The sequence below is a fragment of the Meles meles genome, chromosome 7 (genome assembly GCF_922984935.1).
Source record: "Meles meles chromosome 7, mMelMel3.1 paternal haplotype, whole genome shotgun sequence".
NCBI classification, from domain to species: domain Eukaryota; kingdom Metazoa; phylum Chordata; class Mammalia; order Carnivora; family Mustelidae; genus Meles; species Meles meles.
The window spans coordinates 76787469-76802673 of NC_060072.1; positions in this window are offsets into that span (position 1 = coordinate 76787469).

Sequence of the window (15205 nt, forward strand, 5' to 3'; positions counted from 1 at the left end):
AGGTCATGATCGCTGGGTCCTGGGATTGAGTCCTACATCAGGCTCTCTGCTCATCAGGGAGCCTGCTGTCTCCCCACCCCCTCACCTGCCTATCTGCCTACTTGAGATCTCTCTCTGTCAAATAAATAAAATCTTTAAAAAATTTAAAAAAGAAGTCTTTATGTATTTTAGATTCAAAATCTTTATCAGATATGTGATTTGCAAATATTTTATTCTAATGTGTGGCTTTTTTTCATGCTTTTACTTTATTTTATTTTTTAAATGTTTTATTTATTTGACAGAGAAACACAGCAAGAGAGGGAACACAAGCAGGGGTAGGGGAGTGGGAGAGGGAGAAGCAGGCTTCCCACTGAGAAGGGAGCCTGATGCGAGGCTTGATCCCAGGACCCTGAGATCATGACCCAAGCTGAAGGCAGATGCTTAATGACTGAGCCACCCAGGCACCTGAAAGATTTATTTTTTTTTTAATTTATTCATTTGACAGACCAGAAAGAGAGCACAAGCAGGAGAGCAGCAGGCAGAGGCAGAGGGAGAAGCAGACAGAGGCAGAGGGAGAAGCAGGCTTCCTGCCCAAGCAAGGGAGACCAAGACGGGGCTCGATCCCAGGACCCCGGGATCATGACCTAAGCTGAAGGCAGACGCTTAACCAACAGAGTCACCCAGGCACCCCTTTCATGCTTTTAGCAATGTCTTCCAAACAAAGGTGACAAATTGTTGAATGAAGTCTCATTTACCTTTTTTTTTTCCCTCTACGGATCTTGCTTGTGGTGTCCTATCTAAAAAATTATTGTCCAACTCAAGATCACCAAAGTTTTTATCTATGTTTTCTTTATGTTTTTTACAGTTTTTAGCTTCCAGATTTTCATCTATTAACCATTTTTATTTAATTTTGATATATGTTGCAAGGTAAGGATCTTTTGTTTTTGTTTTATTTTTGTCAATGCAGTTTTTCCAGCACATTCTGTTGAAAAGAAAATTTTATCCACTGAGTTGCCTCTGCATCTCTGCCAGAAAACAATTGTCCTTACATATGTGAGTGTGTATCTCAAATTTCTATTCTGTTCCACTGATAATAGTTTCTATCATGACTACAAACACACAGTCCTGATTACTAAAACTTTATCATATGTCTTGAAATCAAATAGAATTAGTCTTCCAGCTTTGTTCTTCTTTTTCAAAGTTATTCGGGCTATTCTTAGTCATTTATATTTCCAAGTAAGTTTTGCAATTATTGTGTCAATTTCTACAACACAAAAAAACAAAAAACACAAAACCCTACTGGTCTTTGTATTGAGATAGGTGAATCTCTATATCATTTAGAGAGAATAATGACACTGCTTTTCCGCCCAGAGTACAGTATATCTCTTCTTTAATTTCTTTAAGAAATATTTGTAATATTCAGTATCTTTGTCTTTCATATCTTTTGTTAGATCTTTCTCTTATCATTTCATATTTCATGTTATTGTAATGATGTTTTAATTCAATACTTGATGATTGGTTTTGTTTCATTGTATATAGAAATACAATTAATATTTGCATATCTATGTTCTATCTTGAATCTCTGCTGTATCTACTTATGTTCTAGCAACTTTTTTAATAGATGCCATCAAATTTGCTATATAGCCAATCATGCTATCTGTAATGACAGTTTTACTTCTTTTCTGACCTGGGTGCTTTTTTTTTTTTTCTTTTTTTTCGGCCTTGCTTGTTGCAATCACTGGGAACTTCCAGAATAATGCCTCCAGTACAATGCTGAACAGAAACGGCGAGTTCCTGATCTTGAAGGAAAAGCATTCAGTCTCTCCCCATTAAGTATGACATTCACATTAGGTTTTCCATCAATGCCCTTTATCAGGTTGAAGAAGAAAGAAGTTCCTTTCTACTCATACTTTTTGTGGAGAATCTTCACTGGGCATAGAATTCTAGGTTGAAAGTGTTTTTACTTTTAGTGCTTTGAAGTTATTGCTCCCCTGTCTTCTTTCTTGTGGTATTTTTGAGAGGAAATCTGTGATCAGCCTTTGTTCTTCTCTGTGTGTCCCCTGCCCCCGCCCTCCACTCTCAGTTGCCTTTAAAACCTCTTCTTGCGCAGTGTTTGAATCATTTGGTTATGATGTGTTTTAATATAGGTTTTTTTTCATGTTTCCTAGTCTTGGTTTTCAGTGAGAGTTTTGAATTATAGAGTTTCTGGTTTTCATTAAATTCAGAAAAATTTTAATCATGATTTTGTCAAATAGTCTTCCATGCTCACTTTTTGTTCTTTAGAAACTCAAATTACATTTATATGAGGTTGCTTGAAGTCACCCTCCAATTCACTGATATTCCGTTCACTTAGTTTTAGATCTCTTTCCTCTATACATTTCATTTTGAGTCGTTTCTATTACTCTGCATTATTAACTTTTTTCCTGCATTTGTTCTGCATCATCTAATCTGTCACTAATTACATCAATTCATTTTTCATGTCACAATTTAGAAGCTCAGCTTGAATTTTTTTATATCTTTCATGTTTTTCTCTACTTAATTTTTGAGTATATAAAATAGTTATAGTAGAAATTTTAATGTCCTTTTCTGGGTCAGTTTCAATTGATTAAGTTTTTATCTTATTTATGAATCATAATTTCCTATTTCTTTGCATGACTAATGTATTAATCAGGGTTTTTTAGAGAAACAGAACCAATAGTGTATACACACACACACACAAATACATATATATACACATATGTATATACACACATACATATATATATATACATTGCACATGTATGATATATTATAAGGAATTGATTTATATACTTATGGAGGTTGACAACTTCTCAAATCTACAGTTAACAAGCTGGAGACCCAGTAAAACCAATGGTATACTTCCAGTCCAAGTCTGAAGGCCTGAGACCCAAGAGATCCAATGGTGGAAAATCAGCAGGCTTGAGACCCAGAAAGAACTGGTGTTTCAGTTTGAGTTCAAAAGTGGGGAAAAAGGTACCTGGGTGGTTCAGCGGGTTAAGCCTCTGCCTTTGACTCAGGTCATGATCTCAGCCCTGTATCAGGCTTTCCACTTAGTGGGGAACCTGCTTCCCCCTCTCTCTCTGCCTCCCTCTCTGCCTATTTGTGATCTCTGTCTGTCAAATAAATAAATAAAATCTTTAAAAAAACAAGTGGGGGAAATTGTGTGTCAGTTTGAAGATAGTGAAGCAGGAGGAATTCCTTCTTATTCAAAGAAGGATCACCCTTTTTGTTCCATTCAGGTCTTCAACTGAGTGGATGAGAACCACCTTCATTAGGGGCAGCAATCTACTTTACTCAGCCTATTAATTAATTAATTTTTTAAGAATTGTATTTATTTATTTATTTGTGAGAGAGAGAGAGAGTGGCAAAGGGAGAGGGAGAAGCAGGGTCCCTGCTGAGCAGGGGGCCTGATGTGGGGCTTGATCCCAGGCCTCTGGGATCATGACTTGAGCTGAAGGCAGATACTTAACCAACTAAATCACCTAGGCACTCCGAGTCTGTGAATTTAAATGTTAAACTTATTCAACAACACCCTTGTGCAGAATAATTTTTGACCAAATATTTGTGCATCCTGTGGCCCAGTCAAGTTGACACGCAAAAGTAATCATCACAAGTCCACATCTTTTCCACCTGGCACCCATATACACTTTAAACCATACTTTGTCTCCAAACAAAGACAGTAACAAGGCCACAATTCCACCTGACACAATACAACTCTCCTGAGAGCAATCAAAATATACTAACTTCTTCCCCATGAGAGTGTATAAGGTGTTGAGTGATGTTTACCTTTATCCTCGATATACTGTAACTTAAATATTATTTTGTAAGATTAACAATAGTTAAATTACTGTAATGTAAAATCCATACACTTTTATTATATCATAAAGGAATAAGAGAGGGAAGAAAACAAAGATATTGCCATATATGTGTATACATACATATATACACACAAATATACAAACATATTTATAAAAAATAGGAGGAAATATGACATAGTCTTCAGTTTCATAACTGGTAATGTGGTCATAGTTGATATTTATGACTACCTTCTTTCACCACTCATTCTAAATTCTCTTTGTCTTTAGCCAACACTTCAGCTAGTCATGGTTCTTTACCTGGTGGGTTGATCCAAACCTTCATTCCTGAAGGGTCTAGCCTACTACTAGTTCTGTCTAGATGGTTTTTATAGTTTTCTTTTGACCTTAATCTAAGGTCATGGTCATGTTAAGACATTCCTTAAGGAGTCTCCTGTATTCCACACACATTCATCATTACTGCCATTGTGGAGGAGCAGTCCAATATTCTCTTTTTATTAAAGATTACTCTCCCCAGCCAGCACAGTGACTTCCTACTTTGCCTTTTGATTCAGAAGCCAAATCCAGAAACTCAGAACAAATTCAAAGAACTCATCCTTAAAATTCTGTTCCTCTAGAACCATTCTCAATACCAAATATTTATAGTCAGGATTCTCTAGGGAAATGGAATCAATAGGAATATATATACATACATACACACACACACACACAAATATATATATATATATATATACATATATATATATATATATATATATATAATTTGTTCATATGATTATAGAGCCTGTCAAGTCCCAAGATCTCCAGTCAGCAATCTGGAGACCTAGGAGAGCAGATTGTATAGTTCTAGTCTGAAGACCAGCTAGCTCAAAACCAAAAAAAAAAAGAAAAAGCACCAAGCTTTTAGTATAAACTGAAAGCAGAAAAAAAATTTTTTCTTTTTCAGGGGGAAGACCAGCTTTTCTGGTCCATTCAGGCCTTCAACTGATTACATAAGGCCCACCTGCATTAGAAAGAGCAACCTTTCTAGATTGCTTATTCAGTCTGTCAGTTTAAATGATAAACTCACCCCAAAATATTCTCATAGACATACCCACAATAATCTTTATCAAATATGTGGGTATCCTTGGCTCAGTCAAGTTGATACACAAATTTAACTATCACATCTGCTAACTTTTCATTGTATAATAGACATTGCCAGTTTGACCTTGCTGTCCACTTGGTATTTTTTATGCCTATAAATATTCATGTGCTTTGATCGGAGATGCAGATAAGATACTTGGAAAAGTATCTTGGGATTTGTTTTAAGATTTAGTTGTTTTAAGATTTAAGACAAGCCTTCATGTATCATGCATTTTTTCCTTCTCTGTTGGATGAGAACATACAGTATTTTTAATCCTTTCTGGAAACTAGGCACTATTACCTCTAATCTTTTGTGGTGATTCTTTCCTGGTCCTAAGGTAACTTCCTAAACATACACGCTAACTAGTCATTACTTGAAAACTTGAGATAGACCGTCTGTTGATCTCTGGAATCCTCTCTCTATACAGCTCTCTTCTATGTGGTATCCTGTCTTAACTAATTCTACTCACTTTTTTCTCCTAAACTTTCAGCCTTGTCTGTAAAACTCAGAGAAGCCACCAGGTTGCACTATGATAAGAAAACACTTTCAATCAGTAAACTGGGCAATCATCAGTCTCATTTCATTTTCCTTCATCAATCAGGGTTTGCTGTCCTTTGTTTTCTGTTCGATACTGTGAAAACCATTGTTTCATATATTTTATCTGGTTTTTGTTTTGTTTTGTTTTTGGTCATTTCAGATGGGAGGGTACTCCATCTTGATTGGAAGTAGAAATCCCTCAATATTTATTTTATTTTGTTGTTTTACATTGGTTTCTTTCCAGTAGCCTATGGGTACATAAAGAAGATAATCAATGCAGGGTGCCTGGGTGGCTCAGTTGGTTAAATGCCTGCTTTCAGCTCAGGTCACAGTCTTCAGGTCCTTGAATCAAGCCCCTCATCAAGCTTCCTGCACAGCAGGGAGTCTGCTTCTCTCTCTCTCTCTCTCTCTCTGTCTCCCTCTGCCCCTTCCCACTGCTTATTCTCTCTTTTTCTCAAGTAAATAAAATTTTTAAAAAAGAAGATAATCAATGCTAACAACCTAATAGTAGGCAACAAGTATCATGTTGTTAATCAATGTCCAGAACAGTTTTAAGAACATCACATACACTGGGGCGCCTGGGTGGCTCAGTGGGTTAAAGCCTCTGCCTTCGGCTCAGGTCATGATCTCAGGGTCCTGGGATCAAGCCCTGCATCTGGCTCTCTGCTCAGCAGGGAGCCTGCTTCCTCCTCTCTCTCTGCCTGCCTCTCTGCCTAGTTGTGATTTCTCTCTGTCAAATAAATAAAATATTTGAAAAAAAAAAAAGAACATCACATACACTAATGTATTTAATCATCACAACTACCCTATGAAGTGTGTACTATTATTAGCCCCACTTTAGAGACAGAAATACCAGAACACAGAGTGACAAGGTAACTTGCCAAAGGCTTCACCAGCTAGAACGTGGTGGAGCTGGAATGTGAATCCAGGCTCTCTTAACTTTCATATAATATCTTCTGTTCAGAGCAGACATTCTCAAACCTGACAATGTGCCAAATTTACCTTTGAAACTTTCAAATAGACAAAGTCCTTGGGGTGCCTTTACAAAGTTATCAAAGTCTATAGTAGTCAGACTCAGAAGTCTGTAATTTTAAAGAGCACACAAGATAATTCTAACGTATGCCCAGTTTTGCAAACTGCTTACTGTACTAGAAGTGACTTTTAAAGTTGAAAGCTAAACAAACAAATAAATAAATAAAGTTGAAAGTGTTATTTACCTACATCGTTTTTCTTGAAGATGGTTCTGCCTTCTATCCGCAGCACAAGTGTAATTATTTGGGAGTTTTTAAACATTTTTATTGTTTTTGTACTTTCATTTTAATTTTCCCTCCTCCCCCCAATGCAGGAAAGTCTCTTTAATTTAGTGGGGGATAGTGTTTCCAAAGTCATAGCCCTGAGTTTGAATGATAGTTCTATTATGTCCTTAGCTATAGAACAATCAGCAAGTCACCAGTCTCTCTGAGTCTCAGTTGACTTATCTATAAAATGGAGAAAATAATACACAGAGGTTTCATTTTGAGGACTCAACAAAATGATACATTGGAGTCCTTAGCACATTTTAGATGTTTACTAAATGGTAGCTAGTGTATTTATTTAGTACTCAAATACAAAGTTAAAGCTGCAAATTATTGATTGACATGTAACTTTTGAAACATTACTAAGCATATGTATTTAAGGTATGCCTGATTGTGTAATTCACCATTAATTTCAGTACCATAAAGAAATTTTTTAATAGGAGGGGGCGGCTGGGTGGCACAGTCAGTTAAGCACCCAACACTGGGTTTCGGCTCAGGTGTTGATCTTAGGGTTGTGGGGTTGAGTTTCATGTTGGGCTTTGTGTTCTGCATAGAGTCTACTTGGAATTCTCTCTCCCTCTCTTTCTCTGCCGACTTTCTCTCTCTCTCTCAAATTCATAAATAAATCTTAAAAATTAAATTCATTGCCAGTTAACCTTTGACACAATTTTTTCTTATCACTAAGAGTTATTATTTTATGCTTTTGCGAAGAACTCTTTTAAAATTATGTATTATATACCACAGAAACAAAAATATGGCTCATGTATTTCTAAAATTTCTGTACACCTGAAGTCCAAATTTTCTTAAAATACTTTTAGACTGAGAGCTATTGATGACTACCTTCTTCAAAACGTTGTCCCCTGGCCAAAAACATCTTCCTTAAAAAGATGTATTTAGTTAAATTGAACAATAAGGTTGTTCAATTTCATTAGATTTTCCCAAAGTATTTTTTATTAAAAAATTGAAACATACAGAGACATTTAAATAATACTTCAATGAAAGCTTAGGAATGTTTTTCACCTGGACTCAATCACTGATGTATTGTAACTGCTATCTGGCTAACAGTAATTTGCAACACTGTCAGTCCTAAGCATCTCTCAATTTTGGAACTGTTTGAAACATTTTAGAAAATGTGTGCATCTTAAAATAAAAGAAATACACTTACTGTGTTGCATGCATGTAACATGAACACCTTACATTTATATGATATTTACAAATAAGTTCATTTTTATGCCCCTGAGCACCAGGTTCAGAGATTGTCAATAGTATTATAAATACTGTCTGACTGACTGACTGACCTGATAGACCCTTGACACATCCACCATGACAAAAAATATGAAAAAAGTAAGTCTCAAGCACCAAAATTCTAACACAGCTTCACTTTTCTGGAAATTAACTGAAGGTCAAATATATGATCAAGTGGAAACTCAAAGAAAAATTAAAAACCGAAACTGTGCCCAGATTTTGCCATTGAACCTTAGGCATTATACTCAATCCACTTCTGCAGAAGTTTTTACCATCTGTTACAAAAGGACTGTTGATGCCTTATGGATATTGCTTAGGAAAGGTCATTAAAACTTTCTGTTACCTTCTGGATACTTGACAACAAATCTACAGAAAAGACGTTGGAAAAACTGAAAACACAAGGTATTACTACCTCTTTCAACAGTGAGGTACAGAGGACTTGCAAGCTCATGAAAGAAACTATTCTACTGAAATTTCTAGGCTGCCTGAATGGAACCAAATATGCTTGGGCACTTGTGAAATTGACTGAAAAGTATGGATTAGATTACTTTTCACACAGAATAAAATTAGATACAGCATCTCTCATGTAGGGAAATTAATCTGTCAGGATGGGGAGCCTTGCAGACCTATTTACTCCGAAGAATGTTTGCTTTTACAAACTGAGAACTAAAACCACTTTTCTGTATGTAATTTTCAAAATAACATATGTGGCACTCTTCATATCAGTGGGAGAAAATCAATGAGCACTTATGGTCAGAAAAATTCAATTAGTGAATATCAGCAGGAGAATACCAATTAGCTTTTCTTTCGTGATCCAAAGGTTGATTTTCAGTTTTGATTGTATTCTTTTTCCTTTTAGCTGCTTTTCATCTTCAGAATTCCTTCCCAGTTTTGATGGGGATATTAGCATAATAATAATCATTTGCTTCTCATGGAGAGGATCCCATTTCTACACTATGAGAAATGTTTTCTTCAGAGTTGGTGGAGAGGGGGAGAAAGCTCAGTGGATCTGTAAAGGGAAGACTAATAGGCCATCAATGGGGAACTGGACTCGCTTCCCCCATAGAGGCATCATGAGCATTGGCCTGGAACTCTTACTTCTCAAAAGGAGCATTTGAGCATAATCAGCTGCTAGTTCCACTCTAGAATTTTTCTTCTGCCTTTCCCTCTGAATGTAATGAATAGTTTATCTCTTCTAACTAAAACTCCTTTATGTGTTTTATTCTTTAAACCACAGGATATTTAAAAAAAAAACAAAACAAACTTTGTTTTTTCTGGTTTGGATGTTTTTTCACAACCACAGGATATTAGAGACAAGTTAAGACTTAAACATCATCCAGCTCTTTGTTCTAATGGCTCTATAGGACCCTCTGGGGTAACAGGATCTGCCCCTGTCTCCTTGCCCCTCTCCTCCATTTGCTTAATATATTAGTTTATCCTTATGATTTCATTATTTTTTAAGATTTTATTTATTTATTTGACAGACAGAGATCACCAGTAGGCAGAGAAGCAGGCAGAGAGAGAGGAGGAAGCAGGCTCCCTGCCGAGCAGAGAGCCGGATGCGGGGCTTGATCCCAGGATCCTGGGATCATGACCTGAGCAAAGGCAGAGGCCTTAACCCACTGAGCCACCCAGGCGCCCTATTTATCCTTATGATTTCTCTTGAAGAAAGTTTTTCTTTAAAAAAAAAAAGAAAAAGGATTGTATTTATTTATTTATTTTAGAGAGAGTGCGCATGTGCAATTGGGGGCAGGGGAGAAGAAGCCGAGGGAGAAGGAAGGGGGGTAAAAATCTCAAGCAGGCTCCCCACTGAGGGTGGATCTCCCCATGGGGCTTCATATTATGATCCTGAGATCATGACCCAAGCAGAAATCAAGAGTCAGTCTCTTAACTAACTGGACCACCCAGACACCCTGCAAGTTTTTCAGTAACAAGAGTTTTAAAAGCATCATCCAATCTTTTGACTTTACACAGAAGATGACTGAGGAGGTTAATGGCAGATCAAAGCCTATCTAGTCAGTGCAGACTTGGGGCCATTACCTGGGCCTTTTCACTTTCAGTTAGCAATCTTTCCACAAAAATACAGTGTCTCTATTTGTGTATGTGGCATATATTGGGCCAGCCTTGTCTTTTCATTCCTATTTTATATGTTCAAACTCTTCCTGTTGTGGATTTCAGAAACCCCACTTGAACTGTTTTTAGTGAAAAGGAAAATGTGTTGGCAGAATGTGGGAGGGGGAAGCATTTTTACAAAATCCAAGAAATAATTGAACAAACAAACTATGGGAGGAGGAGGGAACTTGCTGCAATCCAACCTCTCAAACAATTGGAATTTGGAACCTGAGTGCTGAGGGCTGTCCTCCATCTGTTATCCTTAATTCTCTCTTGTTTCTTTCTCATTCTTCTCTATTCTGCTCCTTCTGCATGGTAGAAAACAGACTGGCTCAGCTCTGGGTTTCCCAATGCCAGCTTCAACCAATGGGAGAGGATCTAATTTAACTCTTTCATTCCTAACACTAACATTTCCAGGAAAGAAATATTCTCAGTGAGCATGGATTTGATGGCAATTGCTAGAAACATCAACTGGCCAGAGGAAACACCACCTTTAAAAATGGCTGCTTCCAGGGCACCTGGGTGGCTCAAGTGGGTTAAGTTCGCTGCCTTCGGCTCAGGTCATGATCTCAGGGTCCTGGGATCGGGTCCCGCATCGGGCTCTCTGCTCAGCAGGGAGCCTGCTTCCCTCTCTCTCTGCCTACCTCTCTGTCTACTTGTGATCTCTCTCTGTCAAATAAATAAATAAAATCTTTTTTAAAAAATGGTTGCTTCTATAAACCTATAGGGAGGGGGATGGCAGGTCCAAGAAAAATAAAGGTTTGGACTAAAAATAATAAATGAACAAAAGACCCAGTACATGTATGTTTGCTTTTAAACTACACAAGAAAATAATTTGTAAAATCTATTACAGTACTTAAAAATTTATTTAACAACTTAATAAAACTAAGAAGTATAGTAATTTCTTTTTCTAAATGTTCCTGTTTAGAAGTTCCATCTCTCTAACAAAAAAACTGCAAGCACTTGAAGGGCAAAGGAAAAAAAGGTGTCCCTTATAGTACTGAGAATAATGTTTGGTCACAAAATTGATGCTGATTTAATACATATTGAATTAGGTATATTAATAAGGATTCAATTATTCATTACTTTCAAATGAATGAATTATTGTTATTTTTGGCTCCATTATAGTCTATCCAAATAAGAACTATGATCCTGAGAAGGATGAAAGTAATAGCAATGTTGTGGGAACACATTCACCCAGATTTGAAATCTTATGTCAGCGTGTAGACCCAGTTCCACTCCTAAACTGACGGGTGAATGTAATCAGGTTGGAGTCTGTTTTCTCATTTGTAGAATGTACTAAACAATTTTTAAAATATGTTCTGGAAAAATGCTATTAAAACACAAAAGTCCGGGGCACCTGGGTGACTCAGTTGGTTAAGTGGCTGCCTTCAGCTCAGGTCATGATTCCAGGGTCCTGGGATCAAGCCCCATATTAGACTCCTTGCTCAGCTGGGAGTCTGCTTCTCCCTCTTTCTTCCCCTGCTCATTCTCTCTCTCTCTCTGTCTCAAATAAAATCTTTAAAATAAATAAATAAAGTAAAACACAAAAGGCCAATATTTCAATAGTAATAACTGTATGTGAACTATTCATACAATCAAGCAAAGTTTTAATTCTATAGTTTTTAGTACATTTGATTTTTCAAGTTCTTCTATTACAGAAGTTTCCTAAGACTACAGGAACCAAATAGGAAAACTCTAGTAATGCTTTGTGATTTCCTGTTCATTTAAATTGCTGAATCACAACATCTTTTGGTGTCAATGGAACTTACAGACCATACCCAGTCTTTTCCAAATGCAAGAATCCAATGGGACACCTGAAAAGTGCTCATCTAGCCAGTGACAGGGAGCTTAGTATTTAACTGAAGTGTTTATTCAAAGGTTGGATAGCTGTATTTGTTTCAGAGATTCTTCTTTGATGGAACTGTAATCTGCCTTCCTGTAATTACCTCTCATTGTTATTAATTCTGCTCCTTGAAGCAAAACAAAACAAGTTTCTCTTCTATGAGACAGCCTTCAAGTATTTGAAGGTATTATTTTCTCTATTAGCTAACTATTTCACTTCCTTCAACTTTTTTTTTTTTTGACAAAATTTTCATGTTGTTCTCTTCTGTGTATAGTCCAATTGTCACTGAAAACTTATCACAGACCATGATGGGATCTCGAGAGTATGAGAAACAAGAGGGCTATTACTTGGGGAATCAGATGCAGTATTCCAATAAGTGCAGGGTAAGGTGCCAATTCACCTGAAGGGAGTGACTTTCTATTGTTTCATCATATAACACATGAGGGGTTAGAATTTTCAGACCTTTTTTATGTAAGTTTCTATCATAACCGTGTTCCCTAGTAATAATAGAATTGATTTTTTAATTTAAATTTTAAGACTTTATATTACCCCAGTTAAATATCATTTGCTTGCACTTGGTGCGTGTGGCAGCCCTGAAAATGTGCTATGTTGGTATTCTGCTCTGGGGAGCAAAGCTGATTGACAGCTCCAGCCTCTACCATCTGGATCCTCCAATGCATTTGCACAGAGGTCATGTTATCTCTGACTGCTCTGAGTAAATGTCTGGGGTACTAGTAAATGATTGGGGTACTCGTGCAAGTAACTCTAGCTTGAGAACTCCTCCTTCTCTGGCCAAAATTTTCTTAGAACTTTGCTGTAGTCTGAGATTTTCCTATCTAATCCTTCTTGCTCCTCTCCTAGGCAGGTGTCAGATTTGCCTTGCAATCAGAAGGCTCTCCCTGCCTACGCCAGATCTGTTTACTCCAAATAAAGCTCTTGCAACCCAATTCCATTTTGGTATCTGCTTCCCACAGGACATGAAACCAAGCAGTAAGATGGGATTTGGAAACCAGGCACACTAACCGCCCTGCGGGCAAAAAGGAAGTCATCCTTAGTGGCAAGGAATGTGGCTACTTCCTGGCTCAAAGTAACAGCCTAATTCCTAAAGATTTCATGGATGGTGTGACCTGGGAAAATATCCCAGTGGAGGGAAACACCACAAAGAGTGGAAGAGGGACTATAGCCAAGAATCACATCGGATTTGATAGAGATGAGGAGCTCCAAGACTTCTCAGCCAAGATAAATCTGTTATGCTAAAGCCAGAGCCCTGATCTGACATCCTAACATCTTGATGATTGCCTCTAGGGTTACTGACTCCAAAAAAACCAATGGTCCTACAGAAATGACCTGCAAAATCTCCAGAGCTTGTAAAGCTAGCATTTCTCCAAGCTAGATGATGCTACAGAGCTTCCACCCACCCCTGACATGGCAATCCCCCTCCGAGAACTCTTTGCACCTTCTCTATTGGCTTCTAGGCTTATACATCAACACAAAATTCAGCATAACCCTGCTGAGTATGTGCTAGGCCTGATTAGGAAGGAAAGACATTATACACTGAAGTAATGGCAAGATTTAGCTAGAATGTATCAGCAGGATCCAGGGGAGTTCACAAATCTGAGGTTTGCGTTCTGAGAGTGTTCAATCAATGGGACCAGAATGTAAATTTGAACACACAAGAATTCATTGAGTTAGGGTCACTTACTTATTATATGAGAATTAATACCCTTGCAAAGACCCCAGAGAATCCCAGAGGGCAAAATTATTGCTAGGTAGCTCTTAGAAGCCTAGAGAAAAGGTTAGCTCAAGTTGAATAAAGTGGCAATGCCCAAATTGCTCTTATAAACAGTAGAAAGGGACAGTGTAGCAGTAAGCATGATGGAATGAATACATCAGATGATGTCAGATGACAATTCAGAGAATCATGTTCCAGAGAACAGATCTCACTACTGCTGTCCCTGAAATTCCATCCTGTCAGCAACAGAGACCAATGCTGAGCCTCTAATATGACATTTTACTCAAGCACCGGTCATTTGGTGGCCATCTGACTGCACTGGGGCCCTTATGACCTGGAAGGACTAGAGGTTTCTCTTCATAGGAATAGATACTTACTGCATGTACGGATTGGATTGCCTTTCTTGACCAACGCTCATTATCCAACACTATGAAGGAGCTCAAGGAATGCCTAATTCACACACCTGTTATACAAGTTTTGTATAAGTCAGTGTGCCACAATTTGGGCCTCTGTTGTTTTGGGGAAAGGCACAGGACAAGGCGTTTTAGCAAATTTCTCAACTTATAATAAGCATAATCATTCTGAATCTTCATTTACATTTTGACATTTTTCTTATAAAATGTTTTGCATAAAAAGGGTATATCTACCTCTCAACTCATAATATGGGTATGGTTATGCTTATCACTTCTTTTGTGTATTTGTTACTTCCACATTTAGAATTTATTATTGCTCTATTTTATTTTTCTTTAATAAAAACTTTTGGATTTATTTGTGGCATAATTTTCTTTTTGCAATTTATTAATTCATCCTTTTATTTTATTTGTTGCCTTTATTTCTTTTTTATTATTTCCTCCAAAATTAATTAAGTTGGATGCATAATTCATTTATTTTCTTTCTTTTTGTAATTACTAAAACCTACATTTAGACTTTAAAGTACAAATTTTCCTCTGAGTACAGATTTACTAGATTCTGTATATTGGATGTGTAATATTTTCATTATTATAACGGTCTGAATATTCTAAAATTTCAGTTTAGATTCTCACTTTAAATAATTGTCTAAGAGAAAGTTTTAAAAATTTTTCAGCTTTCAGTGTCTTCATTTCGTAGGTTTTTTAAAATTTTTATTTACTTATTTATTTATTTGACAGAGAAAGACACTGCAAGAGAGGGAACACAAGCAGGGGGAGTGGGAAAGGGAGAAGCAGGCTTCCTACCCAGTAGGGAGCTTGATGTGTGGCTCTATCCCAGAACCCTGGGATCACAACCTGAGCCCAAGGCAGATGCTTAATGACTGAACCACCCAGGTACCCCATTCATTTCCTAGTTTTTAAATTAATCTCAAATTTCCTTGAATAGTGGAATTGTTGTCAGGGTCCAAAGTTAAATATATATCAGTTATACTGACTATTGTTATTTATTTAATAAATCACAAATATCTGCATTCATTTTTTCCTTTTTTTCTTTGTCTACCTGGACTGTCATAGATTAAGAGAAGAGCTA